Here is a 17,252-nt window from a genome sequence, read left to right on the forward strand (position 1 = left end):
GTAACCACCAGAGGGAGCTTCGGCTCAGAACTTTGAGCAAGGGAATTCACAACAGTACGCCCTGTTGTGAGTTCATTTTCCCCTTCACCTTTGATGTCTGATGAACTCCCTCTGTTGGTGAAGAGAGGTAGTGAAATTGATTGGGATGGGAAGAACCTGTTATCTGAACAGGCGGAGTGTGATTGGACATCTGGAATTTCTGAGTGGATATAAGGCAGCCGACGCCCTGCAGGGTTTGCTGGTGATCCTTTCTGCTCTGAGCTCTGGCATCCAGTTTTAGTTCCTGTCTACTAAAAGCTAAGTTTTTGCCCTGCTATTATTCCATGAGATTTTGTCTGGTTTCCTTAGTGTTTGCATTCAGCCAGTCCTGGTTGGGACTGGCTGAATTCCATTTTTGTCTCTGATCAGTTGATCTCTTTGCTCTGTTTTCAGAATATACCTGAGTGCTGATATAGTGATTTTGAAGTCTAGCGACTTCAGGGCCTTTTTTCCTATCAGACGGTTGGGACATTTTTGTAGGGTTTTTTGCGGATTGCAGCCAGCATCTTTTCTGTCCTATCTAGTTAGTTGGGCCCCATCGTTTGCTCAGCCTGTCTTTCTGTCTGTGTTTGTGTTTTCATCTGTTTTTCACCGACAATACATGTTGGGGGTTGTCTATTGCTTTGGGGTCTGCTCTGGGGCAGTTTAGATTTCCCCTTTCCTTCTTTAGGCTTATGTAGTTCTCCGGCTGAGACAAGGGGTCTAGGGCACCGTAGGAACCCCCCACGGCTACTGTTAGTTGTGGTGAATAGGATCAGGGGTCTGCAATCCGATAGCTACCAACCTCTCCGGTTTTCTGGACTTAGCTTGTATTTTTGTTTTCTCCTCCTCCGGTGACTCATTCATAACAACGCCCCTCCTTGAGGAGGGGTCACTGAACCCTCATCCACGCCACCAGGCGGATCAGGATGGGCCCGGTGAAAGACACGAACCAATCTCTTGGCATGGATGTCAGAAGCAGAGACTCAAGAATTATCCTCCTGGCCATAACCCTTCCACTTGACCAATTACTGAAGTCTCCATCTAGCCAGATGAGAATCCAATATCTTCTCTACTTCATACTCCAAATTACCCTTAACCAGTACAGGGTCAGGGGGTGCTGCCGCTGGAACGACTGGCTCCACAAACCTTTTCAACAAAGATTTATGAAAGACGTTATGAATCTTAAACGTAACTGGAAGAGCCAAACGGAAAGAAACGGGGTTAATGATTTCCAAAATCTTATAAGGTCCAATAAATCTTGGCTTGAATTTTGGAGATGCAACCTTCATGGGAATATTTTTGAGACAACCAAGCCATATCACCCACTTTAAACAGGGGGCCAATGGTCCTATGCTGGTTGGAAAACCGTTGGACCTTTTCCTGAGAGTGGGACAACTTATCCATTGCTTTGTCCCAAATCTGCTGCATTCTCTCTACCACAGAATCCACACCTGGGCAGGCAGAAGCTTCTACCTGCCCCAAAGAAAATCGAGGATGAAACCCAAAGTTACAAACGAAAGGAGACATCAAAGTGGCAGAGCTAGCCCTATTGTTTAGCGCGAATTCGGCCAAGGGCAAAAATGAGATCCAATCATCCTGATCAGAAGATATGAAACATCTCAAATAGGACTCCAACATCTGGTTTGTTCTCTCAGTCTGCCCATTGGTCTGTGGCTGAAATGCAGAGGAGAAAGACAACTGAATTCCCAGTTTGGAACAAAAAGCCCTCCAAAATCTGAAAACAAACTGGACCCCTCTGTCCGACACAATGTTCTCAGGAATCCCGTGCAAACGAACCACTTGTTGTAAAAACAAGGGCACCAACTCAGAAGAAGATGGCAACTTTGGGAGTGGTACAAGATGGACCATCTTAGAAAATCTATCACAGATCACCCAAATAGCAGTCATTCTCTGAGAGACAGGGAGATCAGAGATAAAATCCATTGAGATATGGGTATATGGCCTCCTGGGCACCAGCAGGGGCATCAACAAACCATTAGCACGAGAACAGGGCTTAGACCAAGAACAAGTCCGACAGGACTGCACAAAATTCCTGACATCACGAGATAAGGCAGGCCACCAAAAAGACCAACTCACCAAATCTCTGGTACCAAAGCTACCTGGATGACCAGCCAACGCGGAGCAATGAATTTCAGACATTACTCTTTTCCTCCACTTTTCAGGGACATACAATTTTCCCATAGGGCATCGTTCAGGATTATCCTCCTGAAATTCCTCCAGGGCACGTCTCAAATCAGGAAAGATGGCGGAAAGAACAACACCCTCATTTAGAATGGTCGTAGGCTCGGTCACATCAAGAGAATCCGCTAAGAAACTCCTAGAAAGGGCATCCGCCTTAACATTCTTAGTGCCCGGATTAAAGGAAACCGCAAAATTAAAATGCGTGAAAAATAAGGCCCACCTAGCCTGTCTAGGATTGAAGCGCTTGGCTGATTCAAGATAAATCAAATTCTTGTGATCGGTGAGAACCACAACTTGATGTCTAGCTCCCTCCAACCAATGTCTCCACTTTTCTAATGCCCACTTCATGGCCAATAATTCCCGATTACCCACGTCATAGTTACATTCAGATGGAGAAAATTTCCGAGAAAAGAAGGCAGAGGGATTCATCTTAGAGCTTACTGGATCTCTTTGAGACAAAACGGCTCCTGCACCAATCTCAGAAGCATCTATTTCCACCTGAAATGGGAGTGAAACATCAGGTTGCCGTAGAACCGAAAGAGAGGTGAATCTCTGCTTAAGCTCCTGAAATGCCGCGACTGCCTCTGGAGACCAATTCACCACACCAGCGCCCTTTTTGGTCAAATCCGTCAGAGGTTTAACAATACCAGAAAGATTACTTATAAATTTACGGTAGAAATTAGCAAAACCCAAAAACTTCTGAAGAGCCTTCAGAAAAGTGGGCTGAACCCAATCATAAATGGCTTGTACCTTCCCCGGGTCCATTTCAATAGCAGATGGGGACAAAATGAATCCCAAAAACGAAATCCTCTGTACACCAAAAAGACATTTCGATCCCTTAACATACAGAGTATTTTCCCTCAAAATCCGGAACACAGTCTGGACATGTTCCACATGAGAATCCCAATCACTGGAAAAAATCAAAATATCATCCAGATAAATGATCAAAAACTTATTCACAAAGTCCCGGAAAATATCGTTCATAAAAGATTGGAAGACGGAAGAGGCATTAGTGAGCCCAAAAGGCATCACCAGGTACTCAAAATGTCCATCCGGAGTATTAAATGCCGTCTTCCATTAATCCCCGTACTTGATGCGCATAAGATTATACGCCCCCTGAGGTCAAGTTTGGTAAACCAACAAGCACTTTTAACTCTGGAAAATAAATCAGAAATCAGGGGTAACGGGTAATGATATTTAACATTGATTTTGTTAAGGGAACGATAGTCAATACATGGCCTTAATGAGCCATCTTTTTTGGCCACAAAGAAAAAACCAGCACCCAAAGGCGAAGAGGATGGTCTGATATAACCCTTCTCCAATGATTCCTTGATATAAGATCGCATAGCATCATGTTCAGGTACAGATAAATTGAAAAGCCGACCCTTGGGAAATTTATAACCGGGCATTAACTCAATTGCGCAGTCATAACTCCTATGAGGAGGCAAAGACGCGGACCTACTCTCACTAAACACATCAGAAAAATCAGCCAAATAGTCAGGAACATCATGAGACTGGGGAGAGGTGGAGAAAACAGGAGTGTCACCAAGAACACACTGACAACCCCAACTCACTACAGACAGAGATTTCCAATCAAAAATAGGATGATGGGTTTGTAACCAAGGAAAACCCAGTACAATAGTATCATGTAAATTGTGCAACACGAAAAATTTACAATTCTCTTGATGGTCCGGGGTGACCCGCATTACCCCCTGGGTCCAAAACTGGGGTTTATTCTCCACCAAAGGGGTAGCATCAATCCCCCTCAAGGGAATAGGGTTCTCAGGTGCACCATGTGGAAACCACAATGCTTGGCAAAGTCAAGATCCATCAGATTCAAAGCTGCTCCTGAATCAACAAAGGCCTTAGCAGAAAAAGTAGACAAGGAGCAGATCAAGGTAACTGCCAACAGGAACTTAGGCTGTACTGTTGTGAATTCCCTTTCTGGGCTCCCTCTGGTGGTTACTGAAGGTAGTGGAGCTGGTCAGATTGACAGAGGTGTTGTGAGTTCTCTTTCTGGGCTCCCTCTGGTGGTTACTGGAGGTAGTGGAGCTGGTCAGATTGACAGAGGTGTTGTGAGTTCTCTTTCTGGGCTCCCTCTGGTGGTTACTGGAGGTAGTGGAGCTGGTCAGATTGACAGAGGCTTGCCACCTGATAATGATGATGATTGGAGATCTGGGGTTTCTGACTGGATTATTTAAGACAGCTGACTTCCTTCAATCCCTGCTGGTGATTTTCTTCCTGTGCCTTCTGAGGTCTGATGTCTCCTGCTCTGTTCCTGCATGGTTCATCTAAGTGGTTCATTTGCTAATCTTTTTGCATTTGATCTGGTTTTGTCTATCTCTGCTTTGTGTGGGTCAGCTTGCTCCTGCTTGGGCTGTGCTGGATCACTGCCCATATGTTACTGCTTGTGTCAGTTTGTTCTGTCCCCTGTTATATTGGTCTCTTTTGGCTTTGCTTTCAGTATACACCAGAGTGCTGATATAGTGAGGACGAAGTCATGTGACTTCAGTGTTTTTTGTGCATCAGACTTGATGGATTTTTCAGGGTTTTTTGCATGATTGCAGACATTGTCTTTCCTTTCCTGTCCTGTCTAGTCAGTTTGGGCTCCATCATTTGCTCAGTCTATTTTTCTGCCTGCGTTTGTGTTTTCATCTTGTCTCACCGACAATATATGTTTGGGGGCTATCTATTCCTTTGGGGTCTCCTCCGGGGCAGTTTAGATTTCACCTTTATAGCTTTAGGCTAGTTAGCTCTCTGGCTGTGCCGAGGCATCTAGGGCATCGTAGGTACACTCCACGGCTACTGTTAGTTGTGTGGATAGGATCAGGGGTCTGCAATTCGCTTAGTTACCAACCTCTCTGGTTTTCTGGTGGCTTAGCCTGGTCCTGCTATCCTCCTCGGTGACATCATTCATAACATGAGAGGCGTCCCCACAAAAAAGCATAACTTATTACGCCTTCTGAACTCTTGACGTTGCACCCTAGACAAAACCCTATCACATTGCATGGGTTCAGAAGTTTGTTCAAAAGGCAGCACCGCCTCTCGGGTACCTTCACGTAAACGTCGATCAATTTGGATGGCTAATGACATGGAGTCGTTAAGACCAGAGGGGACAGGAAATCCCACCATAACATCTTTCACAGTTTCTGCCAGACCTTTCCGAAAGAGAGCTGCTAGGGCATCATCATTCAATTTAGTAAGGACCGCACACTTACGGAATTTCTGGCAGCATAACTCCGCAGCATCCTGACCCTGGTTCAATGCCAATAAGGTTTTCTCAGCTTGATTAATAGCATTAGGTTCATCATACAACAACCCCAGGGCCGGAAAAAACGCATCCACATTAGCCAGAATAGGATCTCCAGGTGTCAGAGAAAAAGCCCAATCCTGGGGATTGCCGCGCAGCAGGGAGATGACAATTTCAACCTGCTGCACCGAGATCCCCAACAAATTAGGCTTCAAAGCAAGAAATAGTTTACAGTTATTCTTGAAATTCAAAAATTTTGACTGATCCCCCGAAAACACATCAGGAGTAGGGATCATTGGTTCTACAGCAGATGATTGAGCGAGATAGGCAGAAATTCCCCGCACTTCAGCAGCGAGCTGCTCAACACGATCGGACAATTGCTTAGTCTCCATTAAAGAAAAAATCCACCTATGGCCCCAGAGAAAAAAATATTTAAAAAATTCTGACTTTTTTTTTTTTTTTTTTTTTTACAATTCTTTCCTTCTTTTGAGTACCCTAGAGTCTGTGGTTGGGCTGGTGATTCTGTTATGAATGGGTCACCGAGTATGGTGGCAGGAACAGGCTAAGCCACCAGAATACCAGAGAGGTTGGTAACTAAGCGGATTGCAGACCCCTGACCCTATCCACACAACTAGCAGTAGCTGTGGAGCGTTCCTACGATGCCCTAGACGCTTCGTCACAGCCAGAGGATTAACTAAGCCTAAAGACAGAAAGATGAAATCTAAACTGCCCCGGAGCAGATCCCCAAAGGAATAGACAGCCCCCAAACATATATTGTCGGTGAGACAAGATGAGACACAATCACAGGCAGAGAACAGACTGAGCAAACAGTGGGGCCCAAGCTGTCTAGACAGGACAGGACAGAAAAGATACTGTCTGCAATCATGCACAAAACCCTGAAAAAGTCCCACACTTCTGATATACAAAAAACCTGAGGTGACACGACCTCACCCCTGCTAGATCAGCACTCTGGTATAAACTGGCAGCAAAGCAAAAAGATACTAACATAACAGGGGACTGAACAAGCTGCAACATATGAAGCAGGGCCCAGCGCTGCCCCCAGCAGGGAGCACGCTGAACCCTAGCAGCAAAACAAAAAGCAAAAAGAAGACACAACCAGATTAGATGCACAGGATTAGCAAAAGAATCACTTAGCTGAACCATGCACATCAGGCAGGGGACAAAAGAACTCCAAATGCACAGAGGAAATCACCAGCAACCTCCAAGAGCAGCCAGCTCAATTATATGCTCCCAGCCAGTAATCCAAGGTTCCCAATTATTGTCATCAGGTGGAGAACTTCCATCCACCTGGCCAGCTCCACTACTCTCAGTAACCACCAGAGGGAGCAGAAGGAGCTTCAGCTCTGAACTTCGAGCAAGGGAATTCACAACAGGTGACATTAAGCCCGGCTAATAATGGAGAGTCGTCAATAAGACGCCTATCCATTATTAATCTTATAGTAATAAAGGGTTAAAAAAACACACACATTAAGAAAAGTATTTTAATGAAATAAAACACGACACAGTTTTTCGTAATTTTTATTGTACGCCTAAATCCATTCGAAGCCATCGATCACCTGCAAAAAAATTAAAAAAACAAATCAACAGTATACTCCCTGTTCCAATGCAGTCCCTCTTTAATAACGAGTGTCCCACGACGATCTACCCTATAGAACTGTCATATCAGCTCTATAGGCCTCCGATGACATACTGACCATAGTGTGTCACCGGAGTTAAGCCTCATTCTGTTGTGCCGCAAAATCACAGGATGAACTCTGGTGTTCTGTCGGCGGCGGAGTGATACAATGAGGAGGATTATCTCTGTTACTGTATCACCGGAGCCCCTGGAGAGCGGTCGCATCTGCTGATGTGACAGCTCTCCATGGGAGATCGTCGTGGGACAATCGTTATTATATGGACTACCTCGGACACAGGGAGTATATTGGTTGTTTTTTTTTATTTTTTTTTCAGGTGAGCGAGGGCTTCGGGGATTTGGTTGAAGGTGGTAAGTATGGACTATATATGTGGGCATGTGTTTTGTTTTTTTTTTACATTCAACACATTAGCCGGATGATGGGACTACTACTATCCCATCATTGGCTAATCGTGTCATTGTAGTAGGCGTAGCCAGATGGAACTAGTAGTCCCATCGGATGATGCCTGCATACACACTGACAGACCCACACACTGACACCCCCGCCGACACCGCACATAGCCCCGCCTGACCCAGCACACAGCTGCACCCGACCCTGCACACAGCCCCGCCGACCCCGCACACAGCTCCGCAGACCCACACACACAGAATCACGCAGACAACGGCACACACACAGATACCCAGAACCCCGCACACACAGACATGCACATAGCTTCGCCTATACTCCGCCCACACACTTCTCTCCTCCCGGTCCGCAGCGTTTCTCACACCCACATCCACAGCAAAACCACAGATCTTTTTTACATCTGCGGTTTTGCTGCGGATGTGCCTGACTCAATGCAAGTCAACGGATGGAGAAACGCTGCAGATCCGCACAAAGAATTGACATGCTATGAAAAATAAAACGCTGCGAATCCGCACATTTTTTCCACAGCATGTGCACAACGAAACTCCATTTCCCATAGATTAACATTGGCCGTGTACTACACTGCGGATTTGATGCCAATCCATGCGTCCAAAAGCACTGCGGATCCGTTCCCATCTAAATCCGCACACAGCCTAAGCCTGACGTGTCTCCTGCACAACTCTCCTCACAGTCTCTATCAAACGAGTCCAAAGTGGCTGACTGTAATGTGGGTCCTGGTCCTGTATGAGCCCAACGTGGTTCGGCAGGTGTTTACTGGCACAGTCAGGGTGCAAGTGTCTATCTTGTCCCCGGTCACTCTTATGGGGTATGTGTGTTGTACTCCCGGATACGGTACGTTCTGCATCTTGCTTTCTGGTAGTCACCGGCACACCCTGCACATCCCTCTCCCCCTCTGGTCCCCACTGCTGGCGACGGGGAATGGCAGACGCTGGCTTGCACAATGCTCTTGCTCCCCGGATGGAGCACTTCCGTCTCTGTGGCTGCTGCACGGCCGGCTCTGCTCTGTCATGTGTGCACAGCTCTGCTCTGTACTGCACCCGGCTTCTCTCCTGGCAGCGGTCCCTCTGTAGCCTGTCAGACTCTGCCACAGTGCCGGTACTCAGTGGGGGAAGGGGAAGCCGAGCACACTGTTCACCGCTCTGCGCGATGCTCTGCATTTGCGCCAAACTGCAGTCCTTTGCGCGTTTTTCCCTTTTATCCCTCTGCCCCTGCTGCTGCCCATGCTTTTCTCCCTCTCCCTGCCCTCCTGGGACTGCAGGTAGGTCCGCTTCGCTCTCGCTTCCCTCAGGCAATAGGGGAAGGTCCTCCTCACTCAGGATTCCCCCGGGAACAGTGTATGCAGCTTCTTCAGTTCCGGACCCGGCATGCAGGTACCTGTGGTCCGGTCGACCTCCCTACAACTGCATGCAGCAGAGCTGTGTGCGCTTACAAGCAATAGTGGGGAAGATTTACTAATCAAGTTTAATAGCACAAACTTAGAGCCCCAATTTATCATTTGGGGTAGGGTAAGGTGGGTTACATCACTTTTTTTAAAAAATTTTACTGTTTTGTCGCTTTTGTTGAACATTTTCCGCAAAAATCGAATACGCCCTTTAGGTTTTTTTGCTCCTTTGTAGAGCAGAAATGTGACTTTTGAAAAGCTGTAAATGACGAATTAGATGAAAATAACTGGAAATACTAATCCTCGCCCACAACGGTGAACATAAAAAAAAACAGACAAACAAATATAAAATAAACTTTAAAAGAGGCGCAAATTAAGAGAAAATTAGGCCAAATTACAAAAAACATAAAAAAGAGACAAAAAAAGGCGCAAATGCAATAAGGAATAGTGTGTAAGACTAGGCTCATGCAGCAAAGCTGTTTTTGTGATTAAAAGAGACTGGGGACACATTTACTAATCCTGTTTAATAGATTGTGCAAACTCAGGGCCCGTTTCAACCCTTTTTTTGTTTTTATGTCGCTTCTTTTTTGTCTTGTGGTTTTCATTGACTTTTTTTGCACCAATTTCTACAAAATAGTGCACACGGTTCATGAATTCTGCACAAAATCAAAACTGCTCTTTATTTTTTATCTTTAATGTGTTTTAAGAGCTTTTAGTGCAAAAAGCCACAAGTTCCTCTGAAATTTTATGCCCTCTATCAAAAAAAATCAAAAATGCTCTTTATGTCTCTCCTTCTTGATCTAAATGTTTGGCCATGATAAAATAATAATGCTTATACTCACCTCCTGTGCCAGCGCCATTCCAGGAGTGTCGGCACTCGTGGTCCTGGGAATCTCGTGTGATTGTTGCGATAAGTGATGCTGGTGTAGGTACCAGCAGGTTCTCAGGATGCAGTGACGAAACACGAGACTGAGTGTGATTTTGGAAAGTAACGTTTATGAACTGAAGCCGCTAGGGCTATGCTGAGCAACCAGAAAGGGATTACACGCACGGACTCAACAACAATAACAATACTTTTCTTATCAAGAATGCGACTAACCCGGCAAAGCCGGCTATTATGGGCCTCGCGACGGCCGACTATGGGTCCTTATCTCCTAAAGTGAACTTATCCTTCCGGACGCCCTTCGGTGTCACTGGTGTGTCTGCTTCGGCATCGCGGATGTGGCTGCTTTGACGCTGCTGCCGCTAAGTTCAGCTGCTGAAGAACGGCTGTGACACCTGGGCATCTCAGCACCCGGGAGGAGTTGGGGCACAACAGGCCCTAAAGGATCTTTACTGTTGGGGCGCAACAGGCCCTGAAATAATCCTGCAGCTTGGGGCACAGCAGGCCCTGTAGGATCTGTGCCGTTGGGGCGCAACAGGCCCTAGAGTATTCCTGAAGCTGGGGGCACACCAGGCCCTGAAGGTTCTTTGCCATTGGGGCGCAACAGGCCCTGGGGTAATCCTGAAGCTGGGGGCACAACGGGCCCTGAAGTAATCCTGCAACTGGAGCGCGACAGGCCCTGGAGTAGTCCTTTGTGGAGATGACCCCCTGTAAACACAGCGGGGTAGGACTTGCTGAAAGTCTTATCAGGCTCACGGGCCCAAGCGAGGTTGTGTCGCAGTTTCAAGAAGTGACCATTGGCAGGCCTATGCTAAGGGTTCATCTGTGGACAGGGAGTAGGCCTCAAATGCCAACTGTGACGAGATGGTGTCCACTGCCGTCGGTGATGAAGAGGCCGCAGCCGTGGGCTGAGGCAGGGAGGCAGTGGGAAAGCCGCCGCAGCGGGCTGATGTAAAATCTCAGCGGCGGCTCTGGGTCGCGGACCTCCCGCACCAGAGCGAGGAACAGCGGTAACGGCTGTGGCTGACCGTGGGTTGGGGGCGGCCCCAGATTCGAGTAAAGCACAAGTCTCTTGTCAGTGAGTTCGTTGCTTACCCGCCACAGACCCCCGACGATCTCCCAGTGGAACAACGTCGGTTAAGCCGGTTCTCTCTGTCCTCCACGGCTTCAATCGCTATCTGGGGTCTATGATACACTACAGAAGGTTAAGCCTTAGATTCCTTTTTCACACATACATTATTCAATAGCTTAGGTAATACATATATTAGCGCTTTTACGGCTACATAAAACAATAAGCAAAGAACAAAATTTGCATACAAGTCTGTACAATGCCAAAAATCCATCCATATTTTATCGGGACCTAGCAATTAGATTAAGGAGGGGTTGTCCTAGAAGTGGACTGCCCCTTTAACCTGTTCTGAGACTTTTTAACTAAAAAAGTCACATTATCGGCTAAAATGGTGGAAAAGTTTTTGCTAACATTTCTGAATTACATAAAATCACTCCAGGGGAGACTGGATTACAGTTGCAACACATTTTGCAGCTTTTTAAAAGTTGTAAATCATGAGTAAGTCGAAAAAATCTGAAAGATCTACCAGTTCTCTGAATGCTGAGATCTGTATAACCCCACCCACACCTCTGATTGGCGGTTTGTTGTGTGCACTGTGCATAGGCAGAAAGCTGCCAATCAGAGATGGGGGCGGGGTTATGCAGAGCTCATCAATATGGAGGACTACATGGCAGCACGATTACTTGTCTTTTAGTTATCTCTTGCTGATAAAACAGTGATTTTATAGAAATTTACAGCAAGGAGCTCAGTAAGTGACACATCACTAGAATCAGAGTCTCTGCTCCTACATCATGCTTCTCATAGATTAGGTTGCAAATACCTGGTGACAATCCCTTCATTGAAACCAAACTGAAAAAATAATTTTTAGCCCAAACTACATGCATTTAAAGCACCACTCCTGCGTTTTATTTTTATTGCATTGCTGGAGTGGTGCTTTAAATGTAAGTCTCCTCCCTTGTCTCATACTCTCCTTCCATCATTTTCATCCATTTTCACCGCCGCTCCTTTTGGTCTCCAGCGCAAAGTGATCTGCTCTCAGCTCCAGTGTTTCATGGAGCGGTGCAATGGTCACTTTACAATACAAGTCTGAGTGCCTCATTCTGGCTCTCATACACAGACTAGCATTGTGCTCTTGTGACGTAGCTTCTGACTTCCAGCTAGGCAGAGTGTGCAGCGGCAACAAAATGGTGACGACACCGAAGGGTAGGGGGGCTTAGATTTAAAGCGCCACTCCAGCGCTGCCCCCCCCCACTGCTGGAGTGGTGTTTTAAGTATTTAAGTTAAAAAAAATTGTCCTCAGTTGTGGACTGTCTAGTCCAAGGGGAGGAAGTTATTTGGGGATTATTTGGTGTTAGTGTTTTTGATTGTTTTATTTTTCAAACCATTTTTTAAGATAATAAATTTGACACATTGCATGTTCACCAGGATTCTGCCCCAATTTAAGTGAAACTTCTGGTGTCTTAGTAACTCTTCCCCTGTGCCTTGACTGTTCTAATGAAAGTCTGGTAATTTCTATAAACAGAACCCACAGGTTGATTTCACTGCATATTGTGGTATTTATTGTTTCATATTACTTAAATAGCGCTAACATATTCTGCCACACTGTAAAACAATTGTAACTATTAAACATCAGTACCAGAATGGAACCCAAATCGCAGCAGTGGACCATAGACGTGTAGAGACAACCAGTATATATTACGTGGAGTGATGTGTGCAATTATGAGCTGTATCATACTTTGTGTTCCGCAGCTCCATAGGCCACATTCATGCTGAGGGTTGCCACCAGGAATCTCAGGGCCCCATACTAGTAAAATTTTCAGGCCCCCTTGAGACTCCACCCATGCTTCACCCCAGCTCCACCTACAGCTCTAAAGTCCCACCGCCCACTCTTGGAAAAACTCCACTTCTGCACACGTCCTCACCAATTCCACATTAAGAGTTCCCATTGAACACCATATCAAATACAGAGCCATCAGCTTTTGTTTCAGCTAAAAGATTTTTTAAGCCACCACCACAACAAGGTAGTCTCTTCTGGAAGGGCCCTACTCTACTCTAACTTATTAAACATTTCTTAAAATACCCAATATGTTTTTTAGGTATATTTTTCTTTATGGAAATGTGTCACATTCATTTTTTCAAATGACTAATAATACCACAAACAAGGGACAAATACCATCACACCATGACCAGGCCACATATTACCTCCACATAGTGAATGAATAATATCACATATAAGGAACAAATACCGCCACACCATGGCCGAACCACATATTACCACCACTTAGTGACCTTAAATACCACATACAAGGGATGAATGCCCCCACACCATGACCAGACCACATATTATCACCATAAATGTGACTGAATAATACCACATACAAGGGATAAATACCACCACACCAGACCACTTATTACCTATCTATACCGATTACTGAAAATTCATAAGAACGTGTCATCACCACCTAACCGTTCCATCGTGTCCAGAACCTGTAGTCTATGCGAAGATATTGTTAAGCATTTAGATCACTACCTGAAACCGATTGTTGAGACTTTGCCATCCTATGTTAGAGACATCAGCGATATATTGAACAAAGTGAAAAATATTTTTATGGATGATGACATGTGGTTGGTCACATTGGATATTGAATCCGTATACACCTTAATCAAACATCATGATGGTGTTGTGAGGGTATTTTTATCTCTGACCAACTTGGACCCAGACTTGATTTCATTTCTACTTACCTTTTTGGACTTTGCCCTTAAACACAATTGTTTCCTATTCAAGGATGTTCCTTACCTGCAGCTCCAGGGGACGGCTATGGGCGCGGCATTCACTTTCTCATATGCCAATGTCTTCCTGGGCCGGTGAGAAAGGATCTACTTCACCAACCTGGTGGCTTCCATTGTAAGGGTACTATTTTAGCACGGCACCGAGGATAATCTGCTGAGATTCATACAGATTCTCAATGAAGTAAACATTAAAATCAAATATAAACACACAAATTGTTCAGGAAAATCATGGCTGTGAACTCTCTATTACATGCCTCTTCTTCACACCCGTCCCCTCTGATTAACAGTATTCCAATGGGACAATTCTTGAGAACCCGTAGAATCTGCTCAAATAATGATTCCTTTTACACACAGGCACAAGAACTATCTCAAATGTTCAAAGGAAGACAATATTCTCATATGAGTATCAAAAAAAGCCTGAAGAGAACATCCAACTCTAACAGGACTGACCTCAAGAAAAAGAAATCTTCTGTGGAACAAAAAGTAAGATTTATATCTATTAATAATGATAAATGGCGCCAACTTAGAGATGCGCTGCAAAGGTATTGGTCGATTCTAAGAAACGATTGTACTTTGGCAAATGTCACTATGGAATATCCATCGGCTACTTTTGGAAGATCACGCAACCTAAAAGACCTTCTTGTCCATAGTAATTATGCTAGATCAATTTTGAAACAGCATTTGGCTCAAACGGTGTGAAATGGGGCTTTTTTTTCCGCAAAAGTTGCATTGCCTGCCCTAATATATTTGTGATCACCCAACATATCACATGCAATAGCGTGGGCATTATTTACTATGCTATGTGTTCATGTAAATTGGTGCATATAGGTCTGACATTCAGACAGTTGAAATTAAGATTAATGGAGCATGTCTGAAACATAAAAAGTGCTGTGGATGCCACTGATATATCAACACTCCAACCTATATACCAAGACACTTTAGGACGGCTCACATATGTGATGCGAGTCTTCTTAAATTTATAGGCATTGATCGGATCCAAGTGGTCAGCCGCGGTCGCAATTGGAAGAGAAAACTAGCTCACCTATAAACTAGATGGATTTCCAAGTTAGATACTATTTGACCAAATGGCATGAATGAGGTTATTAGTATTGCCTCCTTTCTGTTACTTAAGTATGTTTTAGATGTGGTGTTTTTAATGATTTTAACACTGTTTTCTTAATTTTTCAGACCCAAGACCAGAAAAAGATCATGGTGTATCTTCTATTTTTTCCCTCAGGCTAATTTGAAACAGATTTTGAGACATTCTTACTTCATGTTTATATGGATATATGACTGATTATTATATATATTGGTATCTGCACTTTTCACTTTATCTCTTATTGGCACTTTACTAACTTTTGAGATCCTTTATTGATGTCTATTTGTCCAAGAAATATTCCATTCATTACATGCCTTCTCCTATTTTACACTCATTTGCACTTAATATATTTTTTGAGACTCTTGTATTTATTTTCTTTATATAAATTTTTACCCATTTATTTCTCAAATGCATTCTCTTTTATTATTTGCAGGGCCGTATTTAGAGTTTGCGCTGCCTTAGGCACTTTTCGTGCTCCCCCCCCCCCCCCCATTGGCGAGTATGACTAATGCAGACACTGTCGGCAGTGATTTTGGCTACTTTCACATCAGCGATTTTCGCCATTCATGGCAGATCTGGCAGTTTTTCCGCATCTGTCACGTAACGGATCACTTATGGCAACACTGCATTCGGCCTCATTCAGTCCCTATGGGACTTGCGGACACGTGCGGCACTTGCAGTTTTGCCGCGATCCCACAAATGCGGTACTTGCAGCAACGGAAAAAACGCTGCTAGCTGTGTTTTTTTGTCTCACCGCAAGTGCCGAACATGTTCGCAAGTCCCATAGGGATTGAGTAAGCGGTCCGAATCTGTGTATGCCCATGTAGCTCTTTCAAAGACAATTCCAGTAAAATTTTTACATGTTCAGTCCATTCATCTGAAATCGGTTTGCATACATATGCAAATGAGGGAGTAGATCTGTTACTCCAGCTCTATACCCGCTCACTGCCACCTTTTCCAGCTCTTTTTTCCAGAAGAAATCACATCACAGAGGCTGTCAGTGAAGAAGGTGGCAATCTGTGGGAAATAGAGCTGGAGTGATAGAGGGATAAGATCCACCATAGTCGTTAGGCATTATTTATATATCAATTGAAATGCTGATTTCTCAGTACAGCAGAACGGATCTGGTTCACAGATCTGTTTTTTCATGGATCTGTACAGATCCGTCTCCATAGACATCCATGTTACTTGACTCAGAAAGCAATATATCCACGTCTGTCCGTTTGTGTCGGCGTTTTTCAAGGCAGCCCAAAACCAGAGAAGTCTCCGATTCTGGGTGCATGAAAAAAACTGACACAAATGGATCAGAGAAAACGAATAGAATAGACACGGATCAGAAATTTAGCAGTGTGAAAGCCGCTAAGATGTTTTTGATGGAAAAAGCATTTGAATTCAGTAAATGTGGCCTCAAACTGGAAACACAAGGTGTGAGATGCATGCGAGATACTTGTACAAGTCTTACATGACTCACCTGGGACGGTGGCAGGAGGGAGCATGATGTCAGCTGTATGAGTTTCTATGCAGCTGATGCACTCACATCCAGAGAGCCTGCCGCTGTCCCGGATGAGTCATGCGACACTCATGCGAGTATCTTGTATGCCTCTCTGTCCGTGTTTCCAGCCTAGATGCTGCAAAATCAACAAATGACCATTGGAACCTAGTGTATAAGTATGGTAAAATAGCAGTCATTATTCCATGAAGCGCTACAACACCTTCAGGCAACTGATCAGTGCTGATGTCAGTATTAATGGCCTATTATAAGGATAGGATATCAATATTACATCCTCAAATAAATCAATAAAAACAGATGTGTAGTGCATATGATGAGCATAGAAAGAGCTAATACACAATGCTGCCAGCAAAAATATTCTTTCATAGCTATTATGGCAGCACAGTGGCTCAGTGGTTAGCACTGTACGCGGTGGCTCTGTGCTTAGCACTGTATATAGTGGCTCAGTAGTCATCGCAACAGCTTTGTAGCACTGGGGTCTGGGTTTCAAATCCCACCAAGGATGACATCTTCAAAGAGTTTATATGTTCTACCCGTGTTTGTGTGGGTTTCCTACCACACTCACAAGACCGCCAAATAGGATGTTTAGATTGTGAGCCCCAATGGGGACAGTGTTGATGATGTATGTAAAGTGCTGTGGATTTAATGGCGCAATATCAATTAATAAATATTATTCTTAATATTATGTCACAATACCAGAATCTGAGGATCTTCTGTTTCGAGGTCACGAGCTCTCTGATGCGATGTTGCTGCCTGTCTCGCTGTCTTCCTCTTTTGACACTGCAGTGTGGTGGACAAGAAAACATTAACTGGTTAACAGCAAGAAGTATGGTGTCTGTACTAACTGAACTATAAACTATCCCCATACCATGTCCAGCAGACATTGGAGGATTACCCTTATATACTCGTGTATAAGCCGACAAACTTCATTTTGCCACAAAAAACTGGGAAAACTTATTGACTCGT

The 17,252-nt window shown here is 44.6% G+C and overlaps 1 long non-coding RNA gene across 2 annotated transcripts in view; it reads left to right on the plus strand.

The window, feature by feature from the left end:
- The window catches only part of LOC141094722 (uncharacterized), a 191,900-nt gene extending 175,279 nt beyond the window's left edge, over positions 1 to 16,621 (plus strand). For both annotated transcript variants that reach the window (XR_012233163.1, XR_012233162.1), the window contains 2 exons: positions 14,032 to 14,160; positions 14,866 to 16,621. This is a non-coding gene — a long non-coding RNA (uncharacterized lncRNA). The remainder of the gene's footprint in view (positions 1 to 14,031; positions 14,161 to 14,865) is intronic.
- The last annotated feature ends 631 nt before the right edge of the window (positions 16,622 to 17,252 follow it).

The sequence above is a fragment of the Dendrobates tinctorius genome, unplaced genomic scaffold (assembly GCF_039654945.1).
Source record: "Dendrobates tinctorius isolate UK_male_01 unplaced genomic scaffold, ASM3965494v1 ptg000065l, whole genome shotgun sequence".
NCBI classification, from domain to species: Eukaryota; Metazoa; Chordata; class Amphibia; order Anura; family Dendrobatidae; genus Dendrobates; species Dendrobates tinctorius.